The sequence below is a fragment of the Scyliorhinus torazame genome, chromosome 19, assembly GCF_047496885.1.
Source record: "Scyliorhinus torazame isolate Kashiwa2021f chromosome 19, sScyTor2.1, whole genome shotgun sequence".
Lineage (NCBI taxonomy): Eukaryota > Metazoa > Chordata > Chondrichthyes > Carcharhiniformes > Scyliorhinidae > Scyliorhinus > Scyliorhinus torazame.
In genome coordinates this window covers 89,234,782-89,255,717 of record NC_092725.1, presented here as the reverse complement: position 1 = coordinate 89,255,717, position 20,936 = coordinate 89,234,782, and the positions used below count along the sequence as shown (strand labels likewise).

Here is a 20,936-nt window from a genome sequence, read left to right as displayed (position 1 = left end):
GAAGGAGGAATATGGGATACTTGCCGTTATTAGTTGAGGCATAGAATATAAATGCAGGGTAGTTATGATGGAGCTGTATAAAACGCTTGTTAGGCCACAGCTAGAGTACTGTGTGCAGTTCTGGTCGCCACACTATAAAGGATGTGATTGCACTAGAGATGATCAGGATGTTGCCTGGGCTGGAGCGTTTCAACTATAAAGAGAAGTTGGTTAGACTGGGGTTGTTTTCATGCACACAGAGAAGCCGGAGGGGGAACCTGATTGAGGTGTACAAAATTATGAGGGAAATAGGTAGTGTGCATAGGAAGTAAATGTTCCCCCTAGTAGAAGAGTTAATAACCAGGATGTATAGATTTCAGATAAGCAGCAGGACATTTGGAGGGAAGTTGAGGAAAAACCTGATCACCTAGAGTATAGTGGGAATTTGGAACTCACTACCTGAAAGTGTGGTAGATGCGGGAGACCTCACAATATACACTTCGATGAGCACTTGAAACACCATCTGCTGGATTCTCTTTCTGCGGGATCCTCCACTTCACCAGCAGCACACCCACGCCTGTGGGTTTCCCGACAGCGTGGAGGTGGCCACAATGGGGGACGTACCATGCCGGAAAACGGGGCTGGCGAGATGGAGAATCCCGTCCCATAGCTTACAAGGGCACTAGCCAAGTGCTGGAAAATGGATTAAAATAGAACTGTGCTTGATGGCTGGTGCAGACACAATGGGCTGAAGGGCCTCATTCGGTGCTGTAAAATTTTATGACTCAATGACACTGTCAGAGAGTCAGTACCGAGGGAGTGCTGCACTATCAGAGGGTCAGTACTGAGGGAGTGTTGCACTGTCAGAGGGTCAGTACTGAGGGAGTGTTGCACTGTCAGAGGGTCAGTACTGAGGGAGTGCTGCACTATCAGAGGGTCAGTACTGAGGGAGTACTGCACTGTCAGAGGGCCAGTACTGAGGGAGTGCTGCACTATCAGAGGGTCAGTACTGAGGGAGTGCTGCACTGTCAGAGGGTCAGTACTGAGGGAATGCTGCACTATCAGAGGGTCAGTACTGAGGGAGTGCTGCACTATCAGAGGGTCAGTACTGAGGGAGTGCTGCACTGTCAGAGGGTCAGTACTGAGGGAGTGCTGCACTATCAGAGGGTCAGTACTGAGGGAGTGTTGCACTGTCAGAGGGTCAGTACTGAGGGAGTACTGCGCTGTCAGAGGGTCAGTACTGAGGGAGTGCTGCACTGTCAGAGGGTCAGTACTGAGGGAGTGCTGCACTATCAGAGGGTCAGTACTGAGGGAGTGCTGCACTGTCAGAGGGCCAGTACTGAGGGAGTGCTGCACTATCAGAGGGTCAGTACTGAGGGAGTGCTGCGCTGTCAGAGGGTCAGTACTGAGGGAGTGCTGCACTGTCAAAGGGTCAGTACTGAGGGAGTGCTGCACTGTCAGAGGGTCAGTACTGAGGGAGTGCTGCACTGTCAGAGGGTCAGTACTGAGGGAGTGCTGCACTGTCAGAGGGTCAGTACTGAGGGAGTGTTGCACTGTCAGAGGGTCAGTACTGAGGGAGTGCTGCACTGTCAGAGGGTCAGTACTGAGGGAGTGCTGCACTGTCAGAGGGTCAGTACTGAGGGAGTGCTGCACTGTCAGAGGGTCAGTACTGAGGGAGTGCTGCACTGTCAGAGGGTCAGTACTGAGGGAGTGCTGCACCGTCAGAGGGTCAGTACTGAGGGAGTGTTGCACTGTCAGAGGGTCAGTACTGAGGGAGTGCTGCACTGTCAGAGGGTCAGTACTGAGGGAGTGCTGCACTGTCAGAGGGTCAGTACTGAGGGAGTGCTGCACTGTCAGAGGGTCAGTACTGAGGGAGTGCTGCACTGTCAGAGGGTCAGTACTGAGGGAGTGCTGCACTGTCAGAGGGTCAGTACTGAGGGAGTGCTGCACTGTCAGAGGGTCAGTACTGAGGGAGTGCTGCACTGTCAGAGGGTCAGTACTGAGGGAGTGCTGCACTGTCAGAGGGTCAGTACTGAGGGAGTGCTGCACTGTCAGAGGGTCAGTACTGAGGGAGTGCTGTACTGTCAGAGAGTCAGTACTGAGGGCGTGCTTTATTCTTGGATGTGCTGCCTCTGCTGTGTTCATCTTGGCTGCTGCATTTCTTACTTTGCAACAGTGTCCATACTTAAAAACTCACCATTTTTGTCAAGCACTTTGAACACCCTGAAAGCATGAAAGGAGCTATACAGATGCTTTTTTTTTGTATTGCTCGCTCTCTTCATTTCTTTTTAATTATTTATCCACCTTGATTCTGAAGGTTATTAATGACTCTGCTTCCCGCACTCTTCCTGATGGTCTGACATCCTCCTGGGATAAAGCACCTCTCCATCCATTGCTCAGCTGATGATCTTTAATTTACTGACTCTCATGATGGTCTTGCATCTTCGAACCTCCAACACTCTCAGTTTTTCCCCACCACTTCCTATTTATCCAGAGTTGTCAGTGAACATTGGCAGGTTTTTCTTTTCTTTTACAATACTGTGTGTTTCGGTTTCTGCGATACGAGGCGGGCTGGCTAAGTGGGAATGGAAGATTTCTAACATACATTACAAGCTCTCTTGATGTGTAAATGCTCAGTGCTTGACGCCGAAAACTTCAGCTCAGTCAGTCCTAAACTTCCAAGAAGGTTGCGTGCCAGTCCCCAGGATAAATCGATAAAACACGAGCATGGCCATAATCAAACAGCTTGTTTTATCAGCCTCACTAACCATGCAGAGCAAAAGGGTTCAAACTGGGAGCAACGGCATGTGTAAAAGAGGCTACATTTTGATAGCCAAGTCGAATAAAGCTTTGCATTTTCATTGTAGTCTCATTTAGGACCATGTGCAAGTGACCCATTGTGCATCAGATTTTATTGATACATAAATGTTTTACATTGCCAGTGAATGTCATTGTCATTACATTAAGCTAGGGTAGTGGATTGAGAGACTGATAGACCAACATTTAACAACAATTTTCATCTGAGATGATTTGATTCACATCATCCAATCATCCAACTGCAAAGAGACCATCAAAAGTGAATCAGGACTTCCGGTTGCGGCGATGCGGAGCTAAGCCGCGCGTTTCGGCAGCTCCCACGAAAACGGACTTTTGGGCTCACCAGAGGAGCCCCAACGGAGTTTTTTTCTGACTGATCCCGTGTGGGAAGGAGCAGTGAGGACCCCCCCCCACAATATTTGGCAGGGAGCAGCGGTGGAGCAACGAGGAAGGAGGCCATGGAGCAGAGAACAAAACGGGGAGAAGAAGGCAAGATGGCGGAGGGCGGAGTGCAAGCAGCGTGGGGGCCAGACCAGCAGGAGTTCTTCATGAGATGCGTGGAGGTGCTGAAAAAGGAGGTGCTGGCGCCGATGCTGTTGGCGATTGAGGGGCTGAAGGAGACCCAGACGACCCAGGCAGTGGAGCTTCGTGAGGTGAACGATAAGGTGAACACCAACGAGGACGATATCCAGGGCCTGGCGGTAAAAATGGAGGCGCACGAGGCGGTGCACAGGAGGTGGGCCGAGAGAATTGAGGTCCTGGAGAACAGGTCGAGGAGGAAGAACCTCCGGATTCTGGGTCTTCCCGAAGGAGTGGAGGGAGCTGATGCTGGGGCGTACGTGAGCACGATGCTCCATTCGCTGATGGGTGCTCTCCGACCCCCCTGGAGCTGGAAGGGGCTCACCGGGTCCTGGCGAGGAGACCCAAGGCAGATGAGCCGCCAAGGGCGATAGTGGCAAGGTTCCATCACTTCGTGGATAAAGAAAGTGCGCTGAGATGGACCAAGGAGGTGCGGAGCAGCAGATGGGAGAACGCGGTGATCCGAGTATACCAGGATTGGAGCGCGGAGGTGGCAAAGAGGAGAGCTGGCTTCAACCGGGCCAAGGCGGTGCTGCACAAAAAAGAGTCAGGTTCGGAATGCTGCAGCCTGTGCGACTGTGGGTCACCTATCAGGACCGACACCATTATTTTGAAACGCCAGAAGAGGCTTGGACCTTTATACAGACGGAAAAACTGGACTTGAACTGAGGGGATGTGGTTGTATATGGGGTTGTAAATATGGGTAAAGAATATTTTGTGGGTGGGATGATGGATGGGGATGTGGGTAGAGTTCTGGTTAAAATTCCTAAAATTTCCTTTTTTCCTGTCTGTAGACAAAATGATGATGATGGGGAATGTGGGCGTCGGTCCTGGAGGGAGGTGAGACTCGGGGATGAGGGAACTGGGATGATGGCCGCAACAGGAGCTGCGCCACAGGGGGCGGGGCTGGTTCAGGAAAGCGCGGGCTTTTTTCCCGCGCCAAAAGGGGGGGGGGCGTGGAGGAAGGTAAGGAGGAGGAGAGACTCCCACACGGGGGAGATCAACGGGAAGGCGGAGGAAGCCGGGGTCAGCAGAGGTCAGTTGACTCACGGAAGTAATATGGGGGGAGCAAAAGTGCTAGACGTGGATCTAGCGGGGGAGGGGGGGAGACGGGGGGATTCTAGTGTTGCTGCTGCACTGTCCGAGGGGGAACTGAAAATGGAAGAGGTGGCCGGGGCGGGGGTTCCCCACCTGGGGGACTGGAGGGAGTGGGAGGCGTGAGCACGGGACTGGCCGAAGATAGGAGATGGCTAGTTGGTGGGGGTGGTTGGGCGGGGGGGGGGGGGTAACCCCCCAATCCGGCTGATCATGTGGAATGTGAGAGGCCTAAATGGGCCGGTTAAGAGGACCCGAGTGTTCGCGCACCTAAAGGGACTGAAGGCAGACGTGGTCATGCTTCAGGAGACACATCTGAAGGTGGCAGATCAGGTCAGGTTAAGGAAGGGATGGGTGGGACAGGTGTTCCATTCGGGGCTGGATGCGAAGAATAGAGGGGTGGCAATACTGGTGGGAAAGCGTGTGTCATTTGAGCCCAAGAACATAGTAGCGGACAAGGGAGGCCGATAGGGGATGGTGAGTGGTAGGTTGCAGGGGACGGAGGTGGTACTGGTGAATGTATATGCCCCAAACTGGGACGATGCTGGATTCATGAAACGGATGTTGGGGTGTATTCCGGACCTGGAGGTAGGGAGCTTGATAATGGGTGGGCATTTTAACACGGTGCTGGACCCAGCATTAGATCGTTCCAGATCTAGGACGGGGAAGAGGCCGGCGGCGGCCAAGGTGCTTAGGGGGTTTATGGATCAGATGGGGGGAGTAGATCCGTGGAGATTTGCCAGACCTTTGGCCAGAGAATTTTCTTTTTTCTCCCACGTACATAAGGCCTACTCCCGGATAGATTTTTTTGTTTTGGGCAGGGCACTCATCCCGAAGGTGGAGGGAACGGAGTATTCGGCCATAGCCATTTCAGACCATGCCCCGCACTGGGTGGAGCTGGAGCTGGGGGAGGAGAGGGACCAATGCCCATTGTGGAGGTTGGATGTGGGACTGCTGACAGACGAGGAAGTGTGCGGGAGGGTGCGGGGGTGTATTGAAAGATATCTGGAGGCTAACGACAACGGAGAGGTGCAGGTGGGAGTAGTATGGGAGGCGCTGAAGGCAGTGGTCAGGGGAGAGTTAATCTCCATCAGGGCTCACAGGGTGAAGAGCAGGGAAAGGGAGAGGTTAGTGGGGGAGATTTTAAGGGTGGACAGGAGCTATGCAGAGGCTCCGGATGAGGGACTACTCAGGGAAAGACGAAGTCTCCAGACGGAGTTCGACCTGTTGACCACAGGGAAGGCAGAGGCACAGTGGAGGAAGGCACAGGGGGCGATATATGAATATGGGGAGAAGGCGAGCCGGATGCTGGCACACCAGCTCCGTAAGAGGATGGCAGCGAGGGAAATAGGTGGAGTCAAAGATGGCAGGGGAACTACGGTGTGGAGTGCTGGGAAAGTGAATGAGGCTTTTAAGGCCTTTTACAAGGAACTGTATAGGTCCCAGCCCCTAGGGGGAAAAGAGGGGATGCGGCGATTCTTGGATCAGTTGAGGTTCCCAAGATGTGGCGATGCCGGCGTTGGACTGGGGTGAGCACAGTACGAAGTCTTACAACACCAGGTTAAAGTCCAACAGGTTTGTTTCGATGTCACTAGCTTTCGGAGCGCTGCTCCTTCCTCAGGTGAATCACTTTCACCTGAGGAAGGAGCAGCGTTCCGAAAGCTAGTGACATTGAAACAAACCTGTTGGACTTTAACCTGGTGTTGTACGAGGTTCCCAAGGGTGGAGGTGCAGGAAGTGGCTGGTCTGGGGGCGCCAATTGGGGTGGAGGAGCTGGTTAAAGGACTGGGGAGCATGCAGGCAGGGAAGGCCCCGGGGCCGGATGGGTTCCCGGTGGAGTTCTACAGGAAGTATGTAGACCTGTTAGCCCCGTTGCTGGTAAGGACCTTCAATGAATCAAGGGAAGGGGGGGACCCTGCCCCCGACAATGTCGGAGTCGACGATCTCTTTGATCTTAAAGCGGGATAAGGACCCACTGCAATGTGGGTCATATAGACCGATCTCGCTCCTTAATGTAGATGCTAAGTTGCTGGCAAAAATGTTGGCCATGAGGATTGAGGACTGTGTTCCGGGGCTGATTCACGAGGACCAGACGGGATTCGTAAAGGGTAGGCAGTTAAACACTAATGTGCGAAGGCTCTTAAATGTGATAATGATGCCATCGGTGGAGGGAGAAGCGGAGATAGTGACAGCCATGGACGCGGAGAAAGCCTTTGATCGGGTAGAGTGGGAGTATCTCTGGGAAGTGTTGAGGAGGTTTGGGTTCGGGGGAGGGTTTATTAGTTGGGTTAAGCTCCTGTATAAAGCCCCGGTGGCGAGTGTGGTCACGAACCGGCGGAGGTCGGAGTATTTCCGGCTGTATCGAGGGACAAGGCAGGGGTGCCCCCTGTCCCCTCTGCTGTTCGCATTAGCAATTGAACCTTTGGCCATGGCGTTACGGGAGTCGGGGAAATGGAAGGGGGTGGTTCGAGGGGGAGAGGAACATCGAGTGTCGTTGTATGCAGACGACCTGTTGCTGTACGTGGCGGATCCAGTGGAGGGGATGGTTGAGGTAATGCAGATCCTACGGGAGTTTGGAGACTTTTCGGGCTATAAGCTCAATGTGGGAAAGAGTGAGCTCTTTGTGATCCATCCGGGGGACCAGGGGAGAGGGATAGGGGACCAACCGTTGAGGAGGGCAGAAAGGAGCTTTCGATATTTGGGGATTCAGGTAGCTAGGAGTTGGGGGGCACTGCATAAACTCAATTTGACGCGATTGGTGAAACAGATGTAAGGAGGATTTTAAAAGGTGGGACATGTTGCAACTCTCGCTTGCGGGTAGGGTACAGTCGGTTAAAATGGTGGTCCTCCCGAGATTTCTTTTTGTATTCCAATGCCTCCCAATTGTGATCACAAAGGCCTTTTTTAAGAGGGTAAGCAGGAGCATTACGGGATTTGTGTGGGCGAGCAAGACCCCGCGGGTAAGGAGGGGGTTCTTAGAGCTTAGCACTTAGCAGAGATAGAGGAGGGTTGGCATTGCCGAATCTGGGTGGTTATTATTGGGCAGCCAACGTGGCAATGATCCGTAACTGGGTGATGGAGGGAGAGGGGACGGCGTGGAAGAGGTTGGAGATGGCGTCCTGCAAAGGAACGAGCCTGGGGGCGCTGGTGACGGCACCGCTGCCGCTCTCGCCGACAAGGTATACCACGAGCCCGGTGGTGGCGGCAACGCTAAAGATCTGGGGGCAGTGGAGATGGCACAGGGGTGCGATGGGAGCCTCGGTGTGGTCCCCGATCAGAGACAACCATCGGTTTGTCCCAGGAAGGATGGACGGGGGATTTCAGAGTTGGCATTGGGTAGGGATTAGAAGAATGGGGGACCTGTTCATTGACGGGACGTTTGCGAGCTTAGGGGCGCTGGAGGAGAAGTTTGGGCTACCCCCGGGAAACACTTTCAGGTACATGCAAGTGAGGGCGTTTGTGAGGCGGCAGGTGAGGGAATTTCCGCTACTCCCGGCACAGGGGATTCAAGATAGGGTGATCTCAGGCGTATGGGTCGGGGAGGGCAAGGTGTCGGCGATATACCAGGAGATGAAAGAAGAGGGGGAGGCTTTGGTAGAGGAGCTGAAGGGTAAATGGGAGGAGGAGGTGGGGGAGGAGATTGAGGAGGGGCTATGGGCTGATGCCCTAAATAGGATTAATTCCTCTTCCTCGTGTGCCAGGCTTAGCCTGATACAATTTAAGGTGGTTCATAGAGCGCATATGACGGGGGCGAGGCTGAGTAGGTTCTTTGGGGTGAAGGACAGATGTGGGAGGTGCTCAGGAAGTCCGGCGAACCATGTCCATATGTTTTGGTCATGCCTGGCACTGAAGGGGTTCTGGAGGGGAGTGGCGGGAACAATATCTAAGGTGGTGGGGGCTAGCACTATTTGGAGTAGTGGACGAGCCGGGAGTGCAGGAGGCGAAAGAGGCCGGTATTCTGGCCTTTGCATCCCTAGTAGCCCGGCGAAGGATCTTGCTAATGTGGAAGGAGGCGAAGCCCCCCAGCGTGGAGGCCTGGTTAAATGATATGGCTGGGTTTATCAAGTTGGAAAGGATAAAGTTTGCCTTGAGAGGGTCTGCGCAGGGGTTCTACAGGCGGTGGCAACCGTTCCTAGATAATCTCACGGAGCGTTAGATGAAGGTCGGACAGCAGCACCAGCAACCCAGAGGGGGGATGGTGGGGTAGGGGGGGGGGGGGGGGGGGGGGGGTGCGGGGGGGGGGGGGGGGGGCGGCGGAGGGAGAGACATCGTTCGTGTGGGGGGGGGGGAGAAGGGGGGTTCCTTTGGGGGGCATGTGAGCAAGAAAGCACATGAATGATCCGGAAACTGACATGTACGGGAAGAATCCAATGTACAAAGTTCTGTATTTTATTGACTTGCCATGTTCATGTCTTGCCACGCGAGTTCTTTTTCTTTTCTTTGTTGCGGGGGGAGGGGGGGTGTTGTTTGTAAGGTGGGAAATATTGTTATTGAAAAACTCTTAATAAAAATATATTTTTTTAAAAATAGTGAATCAGAAAAAATTGCAAAGCTGAGCCGGCTGGAGTAATGCCTCCGCTCCTCTCTCACAAAGTTCAATGTGAAAATTAAGGGAAGGCCAGGGTGTAAGGAGATGATTAAATGGTGCATGTTACCAATGCTCTTAACTCACCCGAGCACAGTGCAAAAGAAAAAGAATGAAAGAACTGGCATTTCTATAGCCCCTTTCGCAACGTCAGAACATCCCAAAGTGATTTCCAGCCAATGAAGTACTTTTTGAAGTTTTGTTATGGTTGTAATGTAGAAAGCTCAGCAGCCAATTTGAGCACAGCAAGATCCCACAAACGGTCCTTGGTGAAGGGATTTCTTTGCAACTAATCTTGCCATTGTTCCATCCCCCTTTCCCGCACTGGCGAGGAAGCTGCCAGCCTTGCAGCTCAGGGTGAGAAAATGACAGCCACTGAAGCACATGCGAGCTGCTCGGCATCCGCCCCGGGCCTTTCAGGGGGGCCCAGGAACCTTTTTGAGGGGAAAGAGTGAGATTCTGAAAAGGGGTTAACTCACATCAGTTGTTTTTATCTGTGAGTGACCACAGTGGCCACAAGAAGCGGTCCGAGGTAGGCCAAGGAGCAGTGGGTGGAGGTGGGCATTGTGTAAGATGTGAACAGAGTGCGGCTGCCATTGAGGAGGGGTATGGGGCACGTAGAAGCACTGAGGGCAACAAGAAGATTTACAATGGAAGGAACCCTCTGATTGGCTCCTGATTTCTGATGATTTGGTTGCATTCAACATTGGAAGATGGTTTAAAGTGTTAGCGGACAAAGTGTCGGCAAATAATAAAATGTACTGGTAACTGCACATGTCAAATATTTTTATTTATCAGTGGACACCCTTCAACTTTCAATTATTTATCAATCAATAATTATTTAATCCTAATCCATAATCCAAATCCGGTTGGGATTTTACAGGGTCTCAGGGAGCAGGCTGGGAGTTGAGGGCTTGAGGAGGGTGGGAAGAGAGTAAAATTGCTTGGGACGTGAGGCAGTGGTGTCCCTGTCGTACTCCTGTCCCCAGTGGGATTTTACCGGTAATGGGGAAGGTGGCAGACGGCCCTCCCACCCAGAGCCATTTGCGGCCTTCATGGGGGGACAGCCAGTTCTTGTTGGGATGCTGGGGGGTGAGCGGTATTTCCTTCTGATTAAGCAGCTCCTTTCTGACAGAGAGATCCCTCAGCGGCAAGGGCCCACCCCAATCACAGCTGAAAGACACTCCTGAGCCCTCTACAATTCCCTCGCCTCTCCCCATTCCCTCCACCACCACCCTGGCCACGAATTGGGCCAGTGGCTATCTGACTGGTTCTGTTGAGCTCCACAGGATCACTTTAATTCTGGAGCTCCCCCTACTGTTGGTGATTTGGCTGGCTGCAGTCCCAGCAGTCGTCATTGCTTCAGGTGGCTCTGCAGGAGCTGAGGAGGTGCCAGCCCTCTGGGGACAGGATCTCATCCCTTAAAAGGATGGAAACCCCAATGGCAGCCAGTTAATTACCTCAGGATTGTAAAATCCAGCCGGCGTTTCACTGACTGGTGGAGTTGGGTTGACCCTGACTTTCCAGTCAGTGGACAGGATCATCAATTCGTAACGTTCCAGCCAATATCGTGAGAAAGTCTGCCTATGTGATAAGAAATACCTGTTTTCTTAAAATGCTCTATATAAATGTTGCAAGTCGATGTTATCACTATTGTATGATAGTTTAAATGGGGAGCCTGTAATTATTCTATCATTGAAGAGTTTTGGTATAATGAAAGGAAAAGACCTGATTATACATATCCCACTGTGGTTACAGTATTTGGGTGTGATTTTGGCCTAGATGGGGTTCTTAGATTTTGATGTGACTATATGAGCTTTGTAATGATGTGACCAAAAAATACCCTGAACCCTTGTTCAAATTAGTGAATTAACAGTGCATACTGAGTGCTGAATGTTCAGAAAGAACAGGCTTCTCAATATTTAATGTGTAAAATGTAAATAACAATTGCTCATGCAATTCACTTTATGTGTGTGTGACCCTTAACAGCTCACCAAATCATGTCTCGTGGCCCTCCAACCCAAATAACTGCACACCTCCCCTGTCCGGCACACAAACACAAAGGCAAAAAATGTTGCAGATGCTGGAAATATGTGCCGGAATTCTCCGGCCATTGGGATTCTGTTTTCCCGCTGACAGCCCACCCCCGCCCAAGGATTTCCCAATGGCGTGGGGTGGCTTCAATGGAGAATTCCATTGACAAGCGGCGGGAAGAGAAAATCCCGCAGCCAGCGAACGTCGCGCCACCGAGAAACACGCGGCTGGATCAACAGCCTGAAACATTAACTCTGTTATGTTGCCTGACATGCTGAATATTCACAGCATTGTCCTACATGTTGTAAATCAACGCTGTATTTGTTGTATTGTTATCCAACAGCCAATACCTCCAGCACACACTAATTTGTTTGGTTGTTTAAACAAATAGATTGGTTGGCAAAAGATTTTTGATTCAATTAGAAACAAGGATATCTGGAATAACTTAAAATGATGTGTCTATTACAGGTGGAGCGGAACAGAAATCTATGCAACATTACTGAATCATTCATAAGGACAAGTACATGATCCTGGACTGCTGGCTGTCAAGAATATCTCTCAAATTCAGCATGAGGAGGGAGTCACTTGCATAATAATTTTTTCCCAAACTTTCAACATCTTAAATATTAGGCAACTGCAAAAGTGATGTATGTGATAGCTCAAATTTGAAAAGCAGCATGTATAATAATTTGATTTTTAAGTGGGCAGAATTTTAACGCTTGCTTGGCTGAGCTCCAACCTTGGATGAACTGTAATTTATTTTAGCTAAAAAACGAGTCGTTTGGCAAGACTTGGAGCTTTTTATCTTGCGCTCATCCGGACAATCACAAGAATATCAATGTCAGGGAAACATCAGCTTTAAACTGTATGAGAAGAAAGTGCTGATTGGTTGGCAAGTGGACTCTGACTGGTAAGGGCATTACCATGGAGAATTCACCAGTTCATCATCAGTTGCCATTAACTGTTGCAAAATGATAAGCTTTGACAAAATGTCTTTTTTCAGCAATACTTAATCTTAAATCTTGGAATATCTGAAGCCATTGACTTTGGGGCCAATGACATGTCACTGATTCCAATTACAGCCTCCTGGTTCCCCCTACTCTCGGAGTATCTCGGAGTAGTGAGCTTCCAACCTATGTCCCTTGAAGGATGGGTTGACGGGGTTAGCTGAAGAGGAGTCTCACGTAGCGGATAGAGACACCCATTGGGCTGAATGACTTGTTTCCATGCTGTAACTCTTATATAATTCCATATGTACTTAACATTTCTTAGTCTGAGTAGAGATGTTCACTGTGATTTCACTCTTCTACATCTGAAACTGAGCTAATTTTCCAATTCAGCTTCCTGAAGTGAAGTTCTGCTCATTGGGAACACATTTTGGGAATTCACGATTACTTCTGCTCCTTGTTATCTGACCGTGAATGTGATGAATTTTGGTGCGTGAAGGTTATTATAATAGAATGAGGGAGGAGTTGTCTAAGGTGAACTGGGTAAACAAGCTAAGATACAGGTCAGTTGATGAGCAGTGGCAGATATTCAAACAGTTGGTCCATAATGCTCAGCAGGAGTTTATCCCAATCAGAAAGAGGGATTCCATGAGAAAGAGGCAAAATCCATGGTTAACAAAAGAGGTTGAGGATAATGTTAAATTGAGAAGCAGGATTTACAAAGTGGCAAGGGATAGTGGTGGACCAGAGGACTGGGACGTTTTTAGGATCCAGGAGCAAAAGACTAAAAAGCTCATAAGAAGGGAGAAAATAAATTTTGAGAGAAAACTTGCATACACTATAAAACAAACAGGGCAGCACAGTAGCACAAGTGGCTAGCACTGTGGCTTCACAGCGCCAGGGTCCCAGGTTCGATTCCCCGCTGGGTGACTGTCTGTGCGGAGTCTGCACGGTCTCCCCGTGTCTGCATGGGTTTCCTCCGGGTGCTCCGGTTTCCTCCCACAGCCCAAAGACGCGCAGGTTAGATGGATTGGCCATACTAAAATTGCCCTCAGTGTCCAAAAAAAAAGGTTAGGAGGGGTTATTGGGTTATGGGGATAGGGTGGAAGTGAGGGCTTAAGTGGGTCGGTGCAGACTCGTTGGGCCGAATGGCCTCCTTCTGCACTGTATGTTCCATGTATCTATGTAAACAGTAAGAGTTTCTATGGATATATAAATAGAAAGCGGGCGGCTAAGGTAAATGTGGGACCTCTACTGAACGAGGCTAGTGAATTAATAACAACAAACAAAGAAATGGCGGATTTTCTAAATAGATATTATGCATCAGTCTTCTCTGCGGAAGACATTGCAAATATCCCTAAGATATCAGGTGGGCTGATTTTCAAATAACATGGTAGAACTTGCAAAAATCTCAATCACAAGGTATAGAGTGTTAGAGAAACCTAAGGGGTTAAAGTCAGACAAGTCCCCAGGACCTGATGAACTGCCCGCTAGGAATTTAATGGAAGTGGTTGCAGGGATAGTGGAACCATTGGCTGAAATTGTTTGCAACACATTCAAATCTGGGAGGGTACCAGAAAGTTGGAAAACAGACAATGTGACTCCCTTGTTCAAAAAGAGAGAAAGGCAGAGAGCAGGGAACTATAGGCCAGTTAGTTAAACATCTATTATTGGAAAGATGCTGGCGTCAATAATCAAAGAGAAAATAGCTAATCATTTAGGAAAGCTGAATATAATCAAATCTTTGAATGTTTGGAAAATGTAACAGAGAAAGTAGATACTGCATTTAGCTTTCCAAAAGGCATTTGACAAGGTGAAGAAGCTAGCTAGAGATGTGAAAATGGATGGCAAGAGTTTCTATTGGGATTTAAAAGGAAAGATGTTGGGCCTCTAGAGAGTGACAATGGGGAGTTAATTGTAGATAATAAGAAAATGGCAGATGAAAGGAACAAATATTTTGCTTCTGAGGATAGAAAAATATTCCAGCAGTAGCTGTAAATCAGGAGGTGGATGGCAAAGCGGAACTTGGTGAAATTACAACCACTAGAGAAGTTGTACTGAGCAAACTGATGGGGAACCTGTAAACGTGCTGTACTTGGGTTTACAGAAGGTATTTGATAAGATGCCACATGAAAGGTTATTTCAAGGGTTATTAGAAAGCAAAAGCTCATGGTGTAGGGGTACCATACTAGCCTGGATAGAAGATTGGTTGGCTGGCAGAAAACAGAGAGTATGCATAAATGGATAATTTTCTGACTGGGAGGCTGTAACCCGTGGAGTCCTGCAAGGGTCTGTGCTGGGGCGTCAAGGTTTTACAGTTTACATCAATGACTTAGGTGAGGGAATCAAAGGCATGGTAACTAAATTTTCAGAATACACAAAAATAGGTAGGAACGTACATTGTGAAGAGGACATATGGAGGTCGCAGCTGGTTATAGGGAGGTTGAGTGAGTGGGCAGAAATCTGGCAGATGGAGTACATTGTGGGAAAATATGAAGTTGTTCATTTTGGCAGGAAGAAAAAAAGAGTTGCATATCACTTAAATGGAGAACAAGTGCAGAATGGTGAGGTGCAGAGGGATTATAGTGCATGAGTCACAAAATGTCAGCATGCAGATACATCAAGTAAGACAGCTAATGGAATGCTATCCTTTATTACGAGAGGCATTGAACCTAAAAATAAGGATGTTACGCTTCATTTGTAGAGGGCATTGATGAGACCTTGGGCGAGATTCTCCAACCCCCCGCCGGGTTGGAGAATCGCCGGGGGTCTCGCGTGAATCCCGCCCCCGCCGGTTGCCGAATTCTCCGGCACTGGATATTCGGCGGGGGCGGGAATCGCGCTACGCCGGTTGGCGGGTCCCCGCCGCGATTCTCCGGCCCGTCCCGCTGCTAAAATGCCTGTCCCGCCGGCCTAGATTAAACCACCTACCTTACCGGCGGGACAAGGCGGTGCGGGCGGGCTCCGGGGCCCTGGGGGGGGAGCGGGGTGATCTGGCCCCGGGAGGTGCCCCCACGGTGGCCTGGCCCGCGATCGGGGCCTACCAATCCGCGGGTGGGCCTGTGCCGTGGGGGCACTCTTTTCCTTCCGCCTTCGCCACGGTCTCCACCATGGCGGAGGCGGAAGAGACTCCCTCCACTGCGCATGGGCGGGAATGGCGTCAGCGGCCGCTAACGCTCCCGCGCATGCGCCGCCCGGAGATGTCATTTCCGCGCCAGCTGGTGGGGCACCAAAGGCCTTTTCCGCCAGCTGGCGGGGCGGAAATTAGTCCGGCGCGGGCCTAGTCCCTTAAAGTTGGGGCTCGGCCCCCCAAAATGGGGAGCATTCCGCACCTTTGGGGCGGCGCGATGCCCGACTGATTTGTGCCGTTTCGTGCGCCAGTCGGCGGACATCGCGCCGATACCGGAGAATTTCGCACTATCTTGAATACTGTGTGCAATTTTGATCTCCTTATTTAAGAAAGGATGGAAATGCATTGGAGACGGTTCAGAGGAGGTTGACTACATTGGTACCTGGAATGAAGAAAGGTTAGACAGACTGGGATTGTTTCCACTGGAGTTCAGAAGAGTGAGGGGTGACTTGATCGAAATATATAAGATCCTGAATGGTCTTGACAATGTGGATTTGAAAAGGATGTTCCCTCTTGTGGCTGAGTCCAGAACTAGGAGGCACTATTTTAAAATTAAGGGTCGCCCTTTTAGGACAGAGATGAGGATAGATGATGGATAGGGATAATTGGGACATTATCTGTTAGGTATGATTCTGTGAGTATGACAATATCAGGCTGTTGCTTGCCATGTCTGTGTGATAGCTCTTCCAACTTTAGCACAAGGAGGACTTAGCAGTGTCGTCAGGGTTGGGTTTGCCCTTGTCGTTTCCAGTGCCTAGGTCGATACCGGGTGGTCCGTCCGATTTAATTCCTTTTTATTGACTTTATACTGGTTTGATATAACAGAGTTGTTTAGTGGGACATTTCAGAGGACATTTAAGAGTCAACCTTTGCTGTGGGTCTGGAGTCACATGTAGGCCAGACCAGGTAAGTATGGCAGATATCCTTCCCCAAAAGGGCATTAGTGAACCTTATGGGACCATTAGTGGGACCTTATGACAATCAACAATTATTTCACGGTCATCATTAGACTTTTAGTTCCATGTCATGGTGGGATTCAAACCCGGGTCTCCTGAACATTACCCTGGGTCTTTAGTTACTTCACCCAGTACATCCCCTCCTATCTGCCTCACTTATAACCTTCCCCATAAAGTATTAGGGTTGGATGCATTGGCAGAACTCTCATCTCTTGAGTCTGATGCTTTGTGGGTTCAGGGATGTGTACTCAATGCAGACCAATATTTCTAGGCAGTGCTGAGGTGGTGCTACATTGTCAGAAGTGCCATGCTTTGGATGAGACACTAAATTAAACTTAAGCTGCAGAAGATACCAGTTTCTCTGCACTTATTATCAAAACTGATCTCCTAACTCCCATCAGGTTGCATACACCATTACACTGTGTTCACTCACCTTCATTGGTTCCCAATCCATAGGAACATAGAAAATAGGAGCAGGAGGAGGCCATTCGGCCCTTCGAGCCTGTTTTACCATTCATTATAATCATGACTGATCATCCAACTCGGTAACCTGTTTCCGCTTTCCACCCAAATCCTTTGATCCCTTTAGCCCCAAGATCTATACCTAACTCCTTCTTAAAAGCATACAATGTTTTGGTCTCTACTGATTTCTGTGGTAGTGAATTCCACAGGCTCATCACTCTCTTGGTGAAGAAATGTCAACTCATCTCAGTCCCAAATTGTTTATCCCATATCCTTAGATTGCAGCCTTGGTTCTTTCTTCCACCACCATCAGGAACTTCCTTCCTGCATCTTCCCTGTCCTGTTAGAATTTTATAGGTTTCTATGAGATCCCATCTCATTCCTCAAACCTCCAGCAAATATAATCCTAACTGATTCAATCTCTTCTCATATGTCAGTCCCACCGGCCTAGGAATTAGTCTGCACTTCCTCCACAGCAAGAACATCCTTCCTTAGACAAGGAGACCAAAACTGAACACAATATTCAAGATGTTGTTTTGAATATTGTGTGCAGTTTTGGTCTCCTTATGGAAGGAAGGATGTTCTTGCTATGGAGGAAGTTCTTCCAGGTGTGGTCTCACAAGGCCTTGTATAATTGCAACATGATACCCTGCTCCTGTAGCTGAATCATCTCCCTATAAAGACGAAAATACCATTTGCCTTCTTTACCACTTGCTGCACCTGCATGCTTACCTTTAGTGACTGGTGTACAGGGACACCCAGGTCTTGTTGCGCATTCCCCTCTCCTAATCTATAGCCATTCAGGTAATGATCTGCCTTCCTGCTTTTGCTACCAAAGTGGATAACCCCACATTTGCCCACATTATACTGCATCTACCATGCATTTGCCCACTCACTCTACTTGTCCAAATCATACTGAAGCATCTCTGCATCCTCCTCACAGTTCATCCTTGCATCCATTCTCATCCTTCAACAGAACTTTCCAACCCCAAAACCTCCACCAGTGGTGATTGTCCCTTTCTCGGCTGTGTTTTCCTTCAAGGGACAATCATCACAAAGAGTTAGAAGGACAAGGGATGCTGACGCATGAGATCAATCCCCCTCCAATTCACTCACCATCCCGGCTCGGAAATATATCGCCATTCCTTCACTGCCACTGGGTCAAAATCCTGGAACTCCCTCCCTAACAGCACTGTGGGTGTACCTATGCCACATGCAGCAGTTCAAGGGCAATTAGGGATGGGCAACAAATGCTGGCCTAGCCAGCGAAGCACACATCCCAAGAAAGAATAAAAAGAAAAGTGCATCTTTAAACTGAGGCGCAAACAAATCCAGAGCTTTGGATTCCCTTTCTCCAAATGACTGACTCGGCTGTTTTCAATCCACCTGCCGCTTCTCTGAGTGAATCTTTGGCAGAAACGGTGAAGCAGCATAAACAGAGCGTCAGTAAACTGAATCCACTGTAATATGGCAGCAACGTGGCTTCAAAATCAGCTGCCAGCAAAATAAAAATAAGAGAAGCCCGTGTCAGCTGATTAAGGTTAAAACTGTTCTCAGTAAATCGACATCCTGATTAACCCCTTATGTGAATTACACAACAACATCACAAACTCTTTATTTGGACTGATTCAAATTTATTTATTCAACCATTTGTGCATGAATGAATAAAGATCACCTGAATCAATTCAACTACCTCGCTTTAGGAACAGACACCAATGATTTCCCATTGCATTTTCCAACATTCTAACTCCGAGGGATTCTATGCTGATGTACAGCTTTCAGTGTTGCAGCGTTATTTTAATCATATTATTTACTGTACAAGACACAAGGCACCAATCACTCATAAGGGATTGGGTAATCATGGTGTGGGTTGATTTAGTAAGACGAGGCACATGATAACAGTTATACATCGGTGTAAAGGATGAAGACATCAGAGCTATGCTTCTTATTAGCCAAATTGAGTGATAAATTAAAATTCAGCTACTTAAAGGGATATTGCATCATAGTAAACAGAAATTTAAAAATCAGGACAAAGTGTGAACAAAGGAGTCGATAATGCACCCTAGTCCCAGCAGTGTCCACCAGGTACAGAAAGTCTCAATATTGCCAGCAGACACCATGTGCTCCCTTTTCAGGGACACCCCGGCAATGAGCATACCTCCGGAAGAGAGATGGACAGTTGGGACTGACGACCCCCTCACCTGCCCGCAGCCTGGATCTATTAATGGGCAGCTTGGCCAGGCGCAAGAACAGGCCCTCAAGGAGGTTCTCTCTCCCCCCACCTCCCTTCCCCCCACCACCACCACACCGGGTGCCAGAAGACCAGCAGCGTGGTGCTGAAGTGCAACCAGAAAGACAGTAACACATTTTTCAGAAAACTCTAAGACTGTGAAACCAAGGACAACTTACATTGGCATGGCCAAAACGACACATGAGTTTTGGGATTCTGTGAACTAACGCAACCTTAGATTGTATGAGACTGCTGCATGCAACACCCTCCACCCCAGATCCCCGATGGTAAGAGGGAGAATTCCTGCATAGAGAGTCCTCCACCGGGGAAGAGCTGTGTGGCTGCACTTTACTCTAAGCAAAAGTGAAATGAAGACTGGATCACACAACACATTTCCCCTCTTGTGATTTCATGTTGATATCCCTAAAGGCATATCACTATGAGTGATAGGTGAGTTATACTTATGCATACAGCTTAATCATCTAGGTAATACGCCGAAGATTGCTCAAATTAAAATCTTTTCCAAAACAGTCCAGATGTTTGAGGCAATGACAGAACCTTACTGACCTCAATGCAAACTGGTGTTCACTTAGCCTTCATATTCCCATTGTTGCACTTGGCATCACAATAATTAAAGATGAAGCTGGTCATCCAACTCATACTTTCAAACAACATAAGAAATAGTAGAGCATGAGGCCATTTGACCCCTCGAACCTGCTCCACCATTCAACCATCATTCAATAAGGTGACTGCCTTTCACCTCAATCCCACTTCCCCACCTGATTGCCATAACCTTTTGATCCCTCAGTAACCGTTCCCACCCCAACCCCTTCCCCCCCCCCAACCACCGTGTCCAACTGCCTCTGTTGCCATTGTCTATTCTCAACTTTTACAAAGAGGAAGACCAACAACAGTTTGCATTGAGGCCTCTGGAAAGAGCACCCCACCCAAGAAGCTTATGACGTCTGTGTCTCCGGTAGGCAGATACAGATTCCAGTGCATGCCCTATGTTGTTTCCACTGATCAGTGAGGTCTTCCAAAAGTCCATGGAACAGCTCTTCACAGGGCAATTCCATCGATCCATAGAATCCATAGAATTCCTAGTGTAGAAAGAGGCCATTTGGCCCATCAAGTCTGCACCAACCCTCTGAAAGAGCACCCTACCTAGTCCCACCCTCTTGCCCTATCCCCGTAATCCCATCATTGGATAGTAAGGGGGCAATTTAGTATGGCCAATCCACCTAATCTGCACATCTGGACTGTGAGCGGAAACTGCAGCAACCGGAGAAAGCCCACACAGACATGGGGAGAATGAGCAAACTCCACACAGACAGTCACCCCAAACTGGAATCGAACCCGGGTCCCTGGCGCTCTCTGGCAGCAGTGCTAACCACTGTGCCACCATGCTCCCCAATGTGTGAAATCATCATTGGTGACATCCTAATTTGGGGATGCACAATGGAGGAGCACGAGGAAAATCTACGTTTGGTCCTCGACGGAATCAGAACCAGACAGTTAAACCCTGCTCAACCCTGCTGAATGCAAATTCAGAGGCAGTGAGGCCACCTGCTGGCTGCCAATGATGTGAAGCCAGACAAATGCTATAGAGCTAATGTCCACTCCTGGTGAGGAACATGCACTGCAGCGTTTCCACGACATGACAAATGATCTATCAAAGTTCATTCTTTGCTGCATTGAAGTGACTGCACCCCTCCATTAACCTCTCCACCAGGATGTGGAATAGAGCTGGCAACGACAACAGTGCATTCGATAATCTCAGAAACCTGTTTTCAGCCCCTCCAGTGTTACAATACTCCGATGTCCAAACACCTGTAGTGTTATCAGCAGATGCCTCTCAGCGCGGACTTGGAGCAGTGTGCATCCAGAATGGCAGACCAGTGGCTTTTGCAGCAAGGGCTCTCGCTGACCCAGAAACTCGCTATGGCCAGGGAAAGAAGGAAATCCTCACTCTTGTCTTCACATGTCAGAAATTCCATGATTTCATTTACGGTCACCCTGTCAACAATGAAACTGACCCCCAGTCGCTCATCACCATCCTTAAAAAGCTCCTCCATACTGCATCACCACCCTGCAGGGATGACACTTTAGCTCCAATACTACA

At 49.2% G+C, this 20,936-nt stretch overlaps 1 protein-coding gene across 1 annotated transcript in view; it reads right to left on the bottom strand.

The window, feature by feature from the left end:
• The window catches only part of nav3 (neuron navigator 3), a 1,340,243-nt gene that overhangs the window by 767,436 nt on the left and 551,871 nt on the right, over positions 1 to 20,936 (bottom strand). The gene's annotated exons all lie outside the window — the stretch shown is intronic.